This window comes from Dioscorea cayenensis, unplaced genomic scaffold (assembly GCF_009730915.1).
Source record: "Dioscorea cayenensis subsp. rotundata cultivar TDr96_F1 unplaced genomic scaffold, TDr96_F1_v2_PseudoChromosome.rev07_lg8_w22 25.fasta BLBR01001973.1, whole genome shotgun sequence".
NCBI classification, from domain to species: domain Eukaryota; kingdom Viridiplantae; phylum Streptophyta; class Magnoliopsida; order Dioscoreales; family Dioscoreaceae; genus Dioscorea; species Dioscorea cayenensis.
In genome coordinates this window covers 2,719-15,862 of record NW_024088364.1, presented here as the reverse complement: position 1 = coordinate 15,862, position 13,144 = coordinate 2,719, and the positions used below count along the sequence as shown (strand labels likewise).

Here is a 13,144-nt window from a genome sequence, read left to right as displayed (position 1 = left end):
AAATTCTAACCCAAATCAAAAATTTCAAACTTATGATAAAACTAGGCATCTTCATCTGAGACACTTATACCAATAGGGCTATATCTCACAAACTACATATGCATAAAATCTGAAATTTTTCAGATAATTAGGTAACATCAAAATATATAACTTTGTTATATTACTCTTCTCCAAATTCCATTTAACAGACCATCAAATTGTCTAAGCAATCATAATGTTCTTTGCAGAAATAGTATTGAGCACACCTATAGAAATCTGCTCATATCTCACAATTTACATGTCTAAAAATTCTGAAATTTTGCAGAGACAAATATAACATCGTCCTATATAACTTTCTTATATAAATATAAATCTAAAACAGAACTTACAATTACGAAAATAATCAAAAACTGTTCAAGGGCTGAACAGAAATCCTGTCCGCGTCACCTGCGTCTAAAAATTTATAATTTGCAGGATACTACTCCAAAAATTCTGAAATTTCGTAGTAAGCTAAAAAAGATCTCGATCTACAATTTTTCTATTCTGATCTCTTCCAAATTCCATCTCTATATCTTCGAAATAAATTAGAGATCTCTACTGTGCTAACAGAAACTTTCTGAATTTTATCCTCAAACTAAAATCAAATCAATTCTCACCAAACCCTAACCCTAACTAGTAACATGTCACAAACAAGCATAAGAAAGAGCAATAAAAAAAACTCATAACCTTACCTCAACAATAACAGTGAAATGAAATCCGTGACGATGAGACCCTTCTCCCGTCCTCGTCGCCGACACTACCCGCAAAAAGGAAGAGAAAGAGACGGCTAGGGTTTTGAAACTAAACAAAAACAAAATCAATGGCTAAGATTGAAAGTAAAATCAACGGCTAGGATTAAGAGATAAAAGCAATGGCTAGGATTTGATTAAGGGGTGGGGCTCACATTAACATTAGTCTTTATTTGGCTAAGAAGCAGTACTTAAAAATTTCCCAAGTCAATGATGCCTTTAATTTCTTTTTTTCCTTCTACATTGAATATCAATACATGAAATCAAAGGTTGCTTAACTTTATTCAAATTTTCCTCCTACTTTTCTAAAATACATCAAAATTTTCAAATTTAGAATTTAAAAGAAAAAGAAATTAAACACAATAGGATTGGGTTTGCTTCTCCCCGTTGAATATCAATACATGTGAAACAGAAATCAAAGGTTTCTTAACTTAATTCAAATTTGCCTCTTACTTTTCTAAAATATATCAAAATTTTCAAATTTATAGTTTAAAAAGGATAAACACAATAGGATTGGTTTTTGACTCTCACGCCTTTCTCAGGCTATTTAAACAGAAGGTGGTTCCTTCATCCATAGATGCAAATTGAGTAAGAGCAAATAGAGAAACAAGTCAAACTCTAGTTTTTGCTTTTCCAAAATGAGTGGTAATCAAAATTTGAAAAACGTTGAGATCCACCTTTTGAGGAGTGATGCTCTCTATGAGGTTGCTTTATTATAAACTCCTTTTCTTTCTTGTTCTTTCTTTAATAATGCTCTTTCCTTTTTTTTTTATTTAATTTAAATCTCTCTTTTATTTTATTTTATTTTCCCTTTTATTCATTCAATATTTAGTTGATGCTCCACTATCTTTAAATTGGACATATATTGTTATATTGATAATCACGAATCTCACTATCTTGTCTCTAACAACTACAAAAGACATGTTCTTTCTTCATCAGTCATTAATTCCTTTTATATATAGCAATAGAGTGAAGTTTTTGTTTTCCTTTTTTTCTTTTATGCTCTTAAGATGCAAGAAATATATGTTGGAGTTTGTTATAAACAGATGATCATAATTAATCATCTAATTATTTAAAATTTAATTTGAGATAAAAATAGGTTATAATTTGAGCATAGTTATCAACTGTGTCTGAATAGATTAGTCTATTTGAGTTTTGGTAGAACTTGATTTATATGATTTAAACTCTATCTACAATATTATGTATGCTAATTTGATGGCTGATAAATTTTGACAAGATATAATTATTAGTATAATACATCAAGTGCTGAGGTGTGATGACATGTTCACCAACCCATTATGATTTGGGAAGTTTATCAAGTTCATGTTCCTTTATAAAAATATTAAGATGGAAAATATATACCTATATCTTGTTGCTGTTGTTTTATGAATGGTGTTGACAAGAGCATATTGTTCCTGTGCAGTACATATTGAAGACAAATGTTTTCCCAAGGGAGCATGAGCAACTCAGAGAATTGAGAGAAGCAACAAAGAAACACCCTATGTAAGTTGAGATCAATGCTTTTTATTTTTATTTTTTCATTTTTTTTATCTTCTGATATTTATTTTAATGCGAAGTACTAAAACTCTATAAAGATGGAGTATTCTAATAGATATTTTTTTTACATACATAAAGATTCTAAGTTTTAAATTTTTATTTATTTGGGAAACATAGCACAATAAAATTAAAAAAGAATAAAGAAAAACTCAATCCCACTCTTACATACGAGTTATACAACCTTATAAATATATAAGCATATACAATTGAAAATCTACTAATGCTATTTGGTTGATGCATTTGAAGCTTATCTAACCTTAAATTTGGATCGTAGATTTGAATGTTGTGCTCCAAATTCCACTAACAGAATCGCTTTACAAAATTTAGTAGCACGGTAGCTTTGTTTTGGATTATAAAAAGAGAATCATTTTAAAAAAAATTTGTTTTCATAAAATATTTTTCTGTTTATTCAAAAATATATATGAGCGATGTTATTTTTACGGAATAGATTTCCCGAACAAATTTATTGATATTAATCACACATCTATATTGCCTTGAATGTTGCTATATTACTGGATTTCCCCTTTTTAGGCTTTCATTATTATATTATTTTTGTTATGATGCGCCTTTTAATTATTTATGGTTAGTTTCCGTCGCTCTCGTATGTTAGTGCTTTTGTTTTGCTAGTTAATGCGCAAAATTTCTTATAGAAAATATACGAATTTATGTGACACCCATCACAGATCATTGCTTTTATGTATTTTTGTTTATTTATTTATTTGTTTATTTGTTTGTTTATGTTGTGTTTTTTTGTTTTTTAATTCATCCTTTGAAAAATTTATCTTAATAAAATTCTATTTATCTTGTTATCCAAATTTTATTCGATGTACAAATAAAATTAAAATTTTCTTTGAGTGTGAAAAAAAAACTATAATTATCTAATTCAACTTTTAGATATGATTATTATGCTATGAATTAAAATATTTGAATAGTTTACCAATTATATGATAAAGTGATCTTGTTATGATCCATGTAGGAGGAATTGATCTTTAAATCCTAATTAAGTAATTAATTAGAAACTACTTTACATCCACCGTCTAAATTATTCATGCTTCAAACTACTTTACATCCACAGCCTAAATTGTTCATGCTTTATGTTGCATAGGATAACATGCTATTCAGGAGGTAGGTTGTCATTTCAATTATAGATTTTTATGACTAATAATTAGTTTGCATTTAAAAAAATAGATGTTTGGGAAATATATATTTTACCCTCACTTTAATCTTTGACTGTCTTTGACTTCTTTATGCAAATATTATATGGTTGTATGATGAACAATAGTTTATTTGTACTTTAAATCTCTGAATAATATTTTTTTAATAAATTAATAATAAGGGTATAATTTATAAATCATATTATTATATATTATTTTCTTTTCTTTCAATTTTTTTAACTAAACAAAGTTTATCAGAAAACCCTCATTTTTTCTCTTCTATAAAATTTGACTATTTAAAGAAATGTTCAATTATTCATTTCTTTTCCTTTACTTTCCCTTACTTTTTTTCCCTTCCCTTATTTTACTTTTGGATTTAAACACTATCTTATTGTTCTTTAATTCTAATAAATTTATAATTAAAATATATGATATTACCTATAATTAATTTTTAAAAATAAAACTCTATTAGTTATTTAATATATCTAATCATTTGCCACGCACCCCTTATGCAGGGAGTTAAAGGTTGACAAAATAAAGTAATTTTTATTATTCTCTAAAAACATGAAAAGAACATAAGGGTTTTTTTATTCTATTTTTCTTTATATATTTTTAGGATAGTTTTGAAAAACAGATTTTTAGAACAAGTTTATAAATTGAAATATAAAAAAAATTGTTTGAGTTAAAGTATTTTGAAAATAGATCTAAAAAAACCTATTTGGAATTAAAACTAGGTTTTAAAAAGCATACAAAAAACTTGTTTAATCAGATGAAGTTGTTTTTATATAATTAATATTCTTTGCATATTATTATAACAACTTAATTACCATATAAACTTTTAATGAACTAATATGATAATATATTTTTGTATGAATATTAAATGAATATACATAGAACTCAATATGACACTATACTGCATATGGTTAATGTTCATTGGCATTTATATAAATAATTAAAAGTATGAGTTCAATATTCAAAATTATTATAATAGTATTAATATAGCCACATCCGGTTTGTAATATAATCACGACGTCTTGTTATTTCACTTTGTACATTCATCGATGGTTTTGACAAATTGTATACGTCATAACACATGAGTTTCTAGGAGCTCTTCATTTTGTGAATTTGGGTGTCTATTTAAATTATCTACTTTTTCAAAATTCATATTCTCCCATTCTCTAAATAACATGTTACGTCGACCCCATATTCATATGTTATTATGAATAACACAATATGTTATTACTTTAAGACATTGGCGTGAAGGCTTATATGGAGGTATTAATTTAAAATTAAAAATAAAATTTTTAACACACCAAAACAGTTTTCAATTGTCATCTTAGAATATTGAAATTTAAAAGCTCTATAGGATTTAAGGTTGGGATGGAGCAACGAGCCTAGCTCCAAGGGTGAGACATAAAAAAAGGAGAACCCCAAGATAGGATGAAAATTAGTATTGTTTTTATCTTTAATTATTTGTATTTTTATATATTTAAAAAAATTTAAAATTCAAAAATTTAAAAGTTATTCTCAACTTTGATCGTTGTTTTTAATAACAAAAATATAGAAAATATCTAAAAGTTGTTCTCAATTTTTTTTTATCCTTTAAAACACTTTTTTGTTTTTTTTATATTTTTAAAACAATTTAGAAAAAAATATTTTGGCAAGTCAAACAAGTTTTTAATTTTTTTTTTCCAAAAATAGAATATTGTTTTAAAAAATAGCAATCAAATAGGCCCATATTTTTTTTCAAAAACGTTTTTAGGTCACAGACATGTTTTAAAAAAAATAATAAATTAATTAAAAATTAAAAAAAAATGGGTAATAAATACTTGCAATATATATATATATATATGGGTTTAAATCATTTGCATACATACATAGATAGCTGTTAATTAGAGATGTTTATTTACAATTATTGGAAGATGATCTAATCCGACTATTGTTTTATATAAATCTATGCACTATTTACTATTTATGATTACTATGTTTTCAGGTGCATGTGTAACATTGTTTGGAACTTATCTATCTTATTTAAGAATGGATCATAGTCGTTGTGTGTAATCCAGCAACTACTGTGGACATGTAAATTTAAAGCCTAGGGGATGCCCACATATGGATCGCTCTCTCATATATATAGTTTTATTTATATTGTGACTCTTCTTCTCTCTATATATGTGTAGATATATAGCTTTTTCATATTGCGTCATCTACGCATATTATTTGCATCTGATCCATGTACGAGAGGAGCTGACTCTAATCTCTCTCAGATAATCTAAAAGCTAGGCCATTGCATGCAATGGCTTTGATAAAGATGGACAAGCCACTCCACCACAACCAATGTTATGAGAGGAATGAATTGATTTTTCAACTTCATCACTCCAGCAAAGAAATAGTTACAACCCTTCTAATGTGAGCGGTATATATGCAGTTATTTTTCAGATTTATTAAATTAATATTGAATTACTTGGTATATAGCTAGTGGCATTAAACCCAGATGAAGGGCAACTGTTGTCTTTTCAATTTTGAAAACAATGAATGCCAAGAGGACTTTGGAGATTGGTGTTTTTACTGGCTACTCACTCCCACCACTGCTTGGCTTTGCCAGATGATGCTAGTACCATCCCTAAGAACTTTCTTCTAGTCTTTACTATAAATGCTATACGTTTTTAAATTTTATTTGGTTGATAGTTACTGTATCATGTTATTTTTATTTATGTCTTTATTTTGTGTATAGATAACAGCTATTGATGTGAATAAATCATTCTATGAAATTGGACTACCATTCATTAAGAAAGCAGAAGTTGAGCACAAAAATCAACTTATATGAGTCTCAGGCCCACCCAGTTCTTGATAAGTTGATTGAAGGTAGTTTTCTTTTCTTGTTTTTCCCAATCTTCAATTTTGATATAGAAATGACCATGTAGTTGATATGTTAAAAGAGATTAATTAATAAAAACAAATACAAATTATATACAAGTTTTGTTGTCTGTTACATACATTTGTTTGTATGCATGGCAAATACAGGTGAAAAGAAGATGAACTTTTTGATTTTGCTTTTTGTTGATGCTGATAAAAAGCAATTACATCCATTCTGCTGAAAAATTGTTGAAGCTGAGTTAAGGTTGGAGGGATCATGCAGTATGACAATACATTATGGTTGGGTACAGTTGTAATTGAAGGGACCACGCTTGATTCGAGCTATCCGACCAGACTCGATTTAAATTAGCAGAATATTAGACAGATTTATTACTGTTTTGAAAGCTCTGCAACCAGTTAACAGACGGAATAATCGTTTTTAATATGATTTTAATAATGACCCAACAAGCGACATTTAAAAATATGATTTATTAAAATTTTAAAAATATCCGTTTCAAATCGGTTCAATAAAAGTAGACTGAAACGGTTAAAAAGTTACTATATATTTAAATAATATTAAATATTAAAAATATCGATCTAAACTGCGTTTAATAAAAAGGGACTAAACGGATTTAAAAAGTTTAATATATTGTTTAAATGTCGTTAAATATTATATCCGTTTCTAATCGTTTATTAGTAGCATAAAGCGACTCTAAAAAGCTAATAGATATATTATTTAAATAATATTAAATATTATATCCGTTTAATCCGTTTCTATTAGAGAAAGGGTGAAACGGATTTAAGATTAATATATTCTTCAAATAATATTAAATATTAAAATATCTGTTCCTAATCCGTTTAAAATTAATATATTATTTAAATATCATTAAATATTAATATCCGTTTTCTAATCCGTTTCTATTAAGAAAGGACTAGAAACAGATTTAAAGGTAATATCATTATTTAAATAATATTAAAAATATTATATCCGTTTCTAATCCGTTTCTAAAATTAATATATTATTTTAAATATCATTAAATCTTAAAAATAATCGTTTCTAATCCGTTTACTGATAGAAAACAGATTGAAACAGTTTAAAATAATATATTATTCAAATATCATTAAATATTTAAAAAATATCTCGTTTAATCCGTTTAATAAAAGAGTGACTAGAAATTGCATTTTAAAAATAATATATTAACGCGTTATTAATGTCGTGTTACCATCTCAAATAATTAATACTTATTCGATCCGAGTTCACATGAGAAATTATTTATATCAAAGTATTGAAATATTTGAAATGATTATAATTAGTTTATTTAAAATTTATCATATTTGATAAACTTTTGAGTTTTTCTTTCTCATAGAGTCTTATAAAATTATGTGCAAAATTATATATATAAATAAATATTAAACATCTGGATTTGATTAATAAGGTTAAATAAAAATCAGTTTAGTTAATCTTATGTCCAAATAAAATCTCTTCTCATTAATTAATGAAGAATAATAAGAGGTTGCAAATGAACTCAGTCATCTCACAATGACTCCTATTGAACAGCTTGTTTCCTCAGGTGAAATCTCGACAAATCTCGTCCATTGATTTTGCCGTGGTGGAAAAATACAAGTAAAGCTTGCTTCTCTTCATATTTCCTCTTCGATCGATCCCTGAGCATCACCCGCCCTGTCACTCTTGCTAGATCTCCTCTCCTTGCTTATCTCCCGCGTGCTTCTTCTGTTGATTGCCATCGATCGCATCTTCGCCATCACTGCGTGCTCTTGCAGTCCCCAATCGGTCTGCGAGGGTTTCAGTGCTCGGTGAGGAGGCGAGGACAGCTTAGGCTTCAGGTCGAGATCTAGCGTTGGTGGCGAGCCTCGGGTCGAGAGATGCCGAAACCGTCGCGGCTCGCCCGTGCGGATGCACACGGCTCCGACGTGACGTCGAGTCGCGCTTCGAGCACTTTGCAGTTCCTTCCAGATCCGGGAGGCTCTAGCTCGTACTTATTCTTCTTTATTCTTCTTCTTCGTAGCTGCTTTTGATTTTGATTTTTCGAGTTAGGCTCTAGCTCTAGTGTCTTTGAGGAGTTCGATCATTAAGAAATTTTAGGGTTCTCATTCTAGTGCTTCGTTTCTCTATTGAAGGCTAAATGATCAACGATTGATATTTCCTAGTGTAGTTGGAGATGGTCTCACTCGTCCGTAGAATTTATTAGGTATAATCATCATAAAGAATAATATAAGTCGGATTGTTGTTGTTTGTACTGGATTTCAAAATGAAATATGTACCCAAAGGCCAGCATACAGCTGACTAGTGTTTTGTAACAACATCTAATAATAATAATAATAACGGCTATGATAGAAATAAAATAAATGTTGTACGACTATTAAAGGAAAAATTACTGTATTCGATCCATCGTCAATTTTCAAAACTTTCCCAAAATCCTTCCTTCAACTTCTACACACCTCGGATAGCCCTCCGTTAGTGTTTAACTTCCCTTTTACCCCCACTCGCTCACCAAATGGGTCCCATGTTGCGAAATTTCATTTTGTCGCCTCTTGAAAACGTGGAAACGCCAAATCACATCACGTCTAATCTTTTTCAAAGACTTTCTCTCGCTGAGCTCGAAGTAGACAATGCACTAGAAGTTGCATTTACATCTTGTTCTTCTCCTACTTTCCCTTATTTGGTTTTGTTCGATTTCAGTTCTCGGGCCGTTTCGGTGAATACGTAATCTCCTTCGTCATATTTCACCATTCTACGGAGTGCCGAGAGTAATGTAATTCTATATAAACAATTTGGTGTTTATTATGGAGGGTTTTTGTGGTAATGATAGATGTAAACTGTTTCAGGAAACGAGTCTGCGAAGTTTATCATACCCGAACATATAAATCGGCTTGTCCAACGAAAACGGTCACTTCCACGATCGTCAAGCCGCGACCCATCTCTTCAAAACGAGTCGTAGTTTCCATTTTGTCAGGTCGGTGACGCACTCACGGCCATTGTTTCATTTCTCTGCTGGTAAAGTTCTTCTCGCTTATGGTTATCTAGTTACATGTTAAACACCGCTTAACCTCTTGCTATTCCCTCTGCTTTAAATATATTACATATTTGTTTAACACTGTCGCCTCCGCTTGTAATTGTTTTTACCATTTAACTATTCATAGGGCTAACGAGCAAATATCAATTTAACGTGGTAAATTCTCAAAGTCTGCGCGTGAAATATTGACCCTTCACTGAACCGGTGTTGGAATGTGGCAGGTGGCAAGTGGCGTTGCGAGTTTCATGTAAGAATAACGACTTACATTAATTCTTCTCAAGACGGTAATATAAATATCCGGTTAATCGCTCGCCGCTGGACAAATAATCTCGTCCACAAGTATGCTTTTTCTCGGATATGAAGCGCCGCTTTGTGGACTTCACACCATAAAATGACAAGAAGAACCCTTCCCCATGGATAAATCACCTCGCCGCCCCTCATCCCTCCTCCTCCCCTCCCTCTCGCCAGGCGATATTCGCCGCAATGTAGCCTGTACCAAGATCATCTTCGAGGTCTTGTGCGACGTTCATGATCCTCCTCATCTTCAGATCACTCCCACCGTAATCACGCAAATGTTAAACTATCTTTTCTTTGCCCAAGTCAAATTCCTCATAATACCTAAATGCGATGATCAAAGCATCACTGACAATCAATTGCTGGCATTTCGACTGGCAAGAAAAAGAAAGTTTTCACTTATCGCTGGACGAGGATTCTCCAGGAAGATCAAACATCCTTTAAGATGGAGTTGGATATTTATCACTGAGAATTGTTCTCACCCTTAAGAATCCTTTTCGTCAGCTGGCATAAATATTATTTTCTCATATGAATCCCTCGTGATCTCGCTTGTCGACCCGCCTAATATCTATTAATAGAAGTTTTTGGGCCAATGTGTTTGCTTAACTTTTTAACGCTATTGTCTCTACGCTAGTGTGTTTAAGTCATTTTATTGCCAGCATGAACCGGCCACAGCATTCGAATGGCCGTATTTCTGGTGAGTCAAACCCAAATTCAATAAACGAATTGTGGCTTTCCACTCAAGCGTCCGAGATCCAGAAGACGCCAGAATGTTGTAAAATGTTTTATTTTAAATGAAACAACCACTTTATTTAGTGTGTGAACTTCCTTATGTTTAGTTCGGGAGTAATATCAGAATGCTAAATATTTTAAACAAGCAAACTGATTGAGCCAACTTCAGATAACTTGTGAAATTTAAACAAAGACATAGTAAAACACCAGAAATAAAACGTATCAGAACAAACAAAATGTTAAACAATAATCGATTTACTCTTTAAACAGTCGACAACGTTGTTTAATCAAATACATAACCCAGAGATACCCAGGAGGCATCATTTTCAACGCTGGACGCTGTTTAAAAAGCATTCACTAAACAACAACAATAATAACATATATTTCAAAACAGTTAAATCAATTATATTTAAACGGTTTACATAATATTCTTTAAAAAAATAGAAATTATTTAAAACAAGTAACCGTTAGTTTAAACAGACTCAGCGATAAGGTGAGTAAACTTTTCTTCGGTAGAGAGACGACAATATGGCTTCCTCGCGATAACGTGGTAAGCGGACGCCAATCAACTTCCGCATACAGACGCCGCCGCAGTATAATCGATCCAATAATATTTTGGTTTCTAGGGATTACCGTCTGCTGGGCCTGCGGGTCCACACTAGTTATTTCCTTTACGCCTTTACTTCCAGGTAAAATACCGCCCAATCACATCACGCTTCAATAACCTTACGACACAACTGTACTCTTGTTCGCTTTCTAATCATGTTTGTTCTTGGCGATCTTCTTCTTCTTTCTTCTTCTTCTTCTTCTTCTTCTTCTTTCCGCTTCTTTTGTTCTTTCTTTCATTCGCTCAGCACGTATCGGGTTTTCGCCCATATTACGGAGTTTTCGCGTATCACAGATACAACGGAGGAAGAGCCATCGTTCACTACCGTACTCTTGGGAGTTGGGTGTTAGTCGAGATACGAGCGACGGGTATCGAAGTTTCCTCGTCAGCGGTAAGTTTATAACACCAATGGATATAAAACGATCATTCAATAGAAAACGATGTTGACTTCAGCTGGATGTGTCACTGCAGCACTGGCCTTCAAACACCGTAGAATATCTCGTCATCGGTGATGTATGCAACGTGTCATCGTCAAACCCCAATGAAATGAGTTTTCTCGTCAGAAGTTCTTTTTCTCTTTTTATTTTGAACCAACAGATAGGTTCATTAATATTTAAGTATGTCAACAATCGGCTAAAATCTGTATTATTCGCTTAAGTTAATCAGTTTCACTGCTTAACTATTTATCAATGTTTAAATTTTACTTTATCACCAAATGCTCATTCTTTGTCAAAATAGTGATCTTTTCATTTAACGTGTCGGGCGGAATTCGGGGATTCCTCGTCCTACGCTAACACTACGGTAACTCGACGCAGGATGCCTTCCTTCCATCGATCATTCTCATACCATCGATATCGGACAACGTTTGTCTTGTGTTAATACTATAACGTACTCAAAATTTTGCAATCAAACGCACTTTGACTTCAAATCATAAAGGAATCCAATCCTGCTTTAATTTAATCACAATATATCATCATACCACGTGATCAAAGAGTATAATAAAATATTTTCAAAATCAAGACAATTAACCTGGCCACACTTTCATGGTGGTGGAATAGGTTCGCCACATCCGAAAAGCTGCCCAAAAACAAAGCGCACGAGTGATCTGGGGCTCAAGGACCGCCCTTGTAAAAGGTCACGATCAAGGGCTGGCCGCGAACGGTGTCTGACATCATATGTTGAAAGCCGGTCGTGTGTACGCCTGGAAGTGGGTTCCCCGACGAAAGGAGTATCTCGCATTTCACGATTTGTTGTTTTGCGATATGGATAAGCAAATGAGACAAACCCCGCAGATCACATCGCGAAAGAGGACGCCATCATTTCTGAAACCGCGCATTTTCTTTCTCCAGGGATCTCAAGAGGGTTTGCAGTATCATCGACAGCCTCGACAAAACCCACCCTCCTTAGAAAGAATAAGTACTTCCCATCGTCGCCAGTGGAAAGATGGAAATAATGGTTTTTTCATCGCCGCCTGCAATACCCACAATCTAATCATCACAATCTGACCTGGTTCATAATCCGTTAGGCGACGATTTATACGAGTGAAGGAGGAGATCATGAGATACCACTGCACGGACAAGTCTATGGCCTCACAGAAACCAATTGCGTAGAGTCTTCCTCTTCGGCCACACGCACTGCCTGCCACTGGGAGGCCACCCACAGCTTCCAATTTGAGCTGCATTTGCGAGCATTCGAGCATGCCAGAACGTATTGCACCAATGGCGCAATATCTCGTAAAGCACGGAATGAACCCGCAGTCACATCACCCGAAGCCCATCACTAGTTGATTAACAACGATACGCCACATCGTCAATTATCCGCTCGAAAGTATCATCACAGATGCATTCAAATGTCGTGAGTCGCTCAATGCTCGATCAGTTAGTCGTGCCATTTAATGTGCGCGATGAAAAATGCCCACCATAAGATCCTGCATGAATGTTGATTTTACACTTAACATTTAGTGTTACCCTTAAAACTTTTCATACCGTTCTTTGGTTATCGTCTCGACTTAAATATTAATTTAATCCTTTAAATACATCTCACTGCTTAAAATAGTTTACCAATTATTTAAACTATTATCAGGCCTTTAAGTGAATCCTTGTTTGTAAGTGGTTTGCTTAATGCGCATGTTATGTAACCGGC

General features: G+C 32.5%; 1 pseudogene; it reads left to right on the top strand.

The window, feature by feature from the left end:
* Positions 1 to 1,357: 1,357 nt before the first annotated feature.
* On the top strand, positions 1,358 to 6,647 carry LOC120257240 (annotated as a pseudogene).
* The last annotated feature ends 6,497 nt before the right edge of the window (positions 6,648 to 13,144 follow it).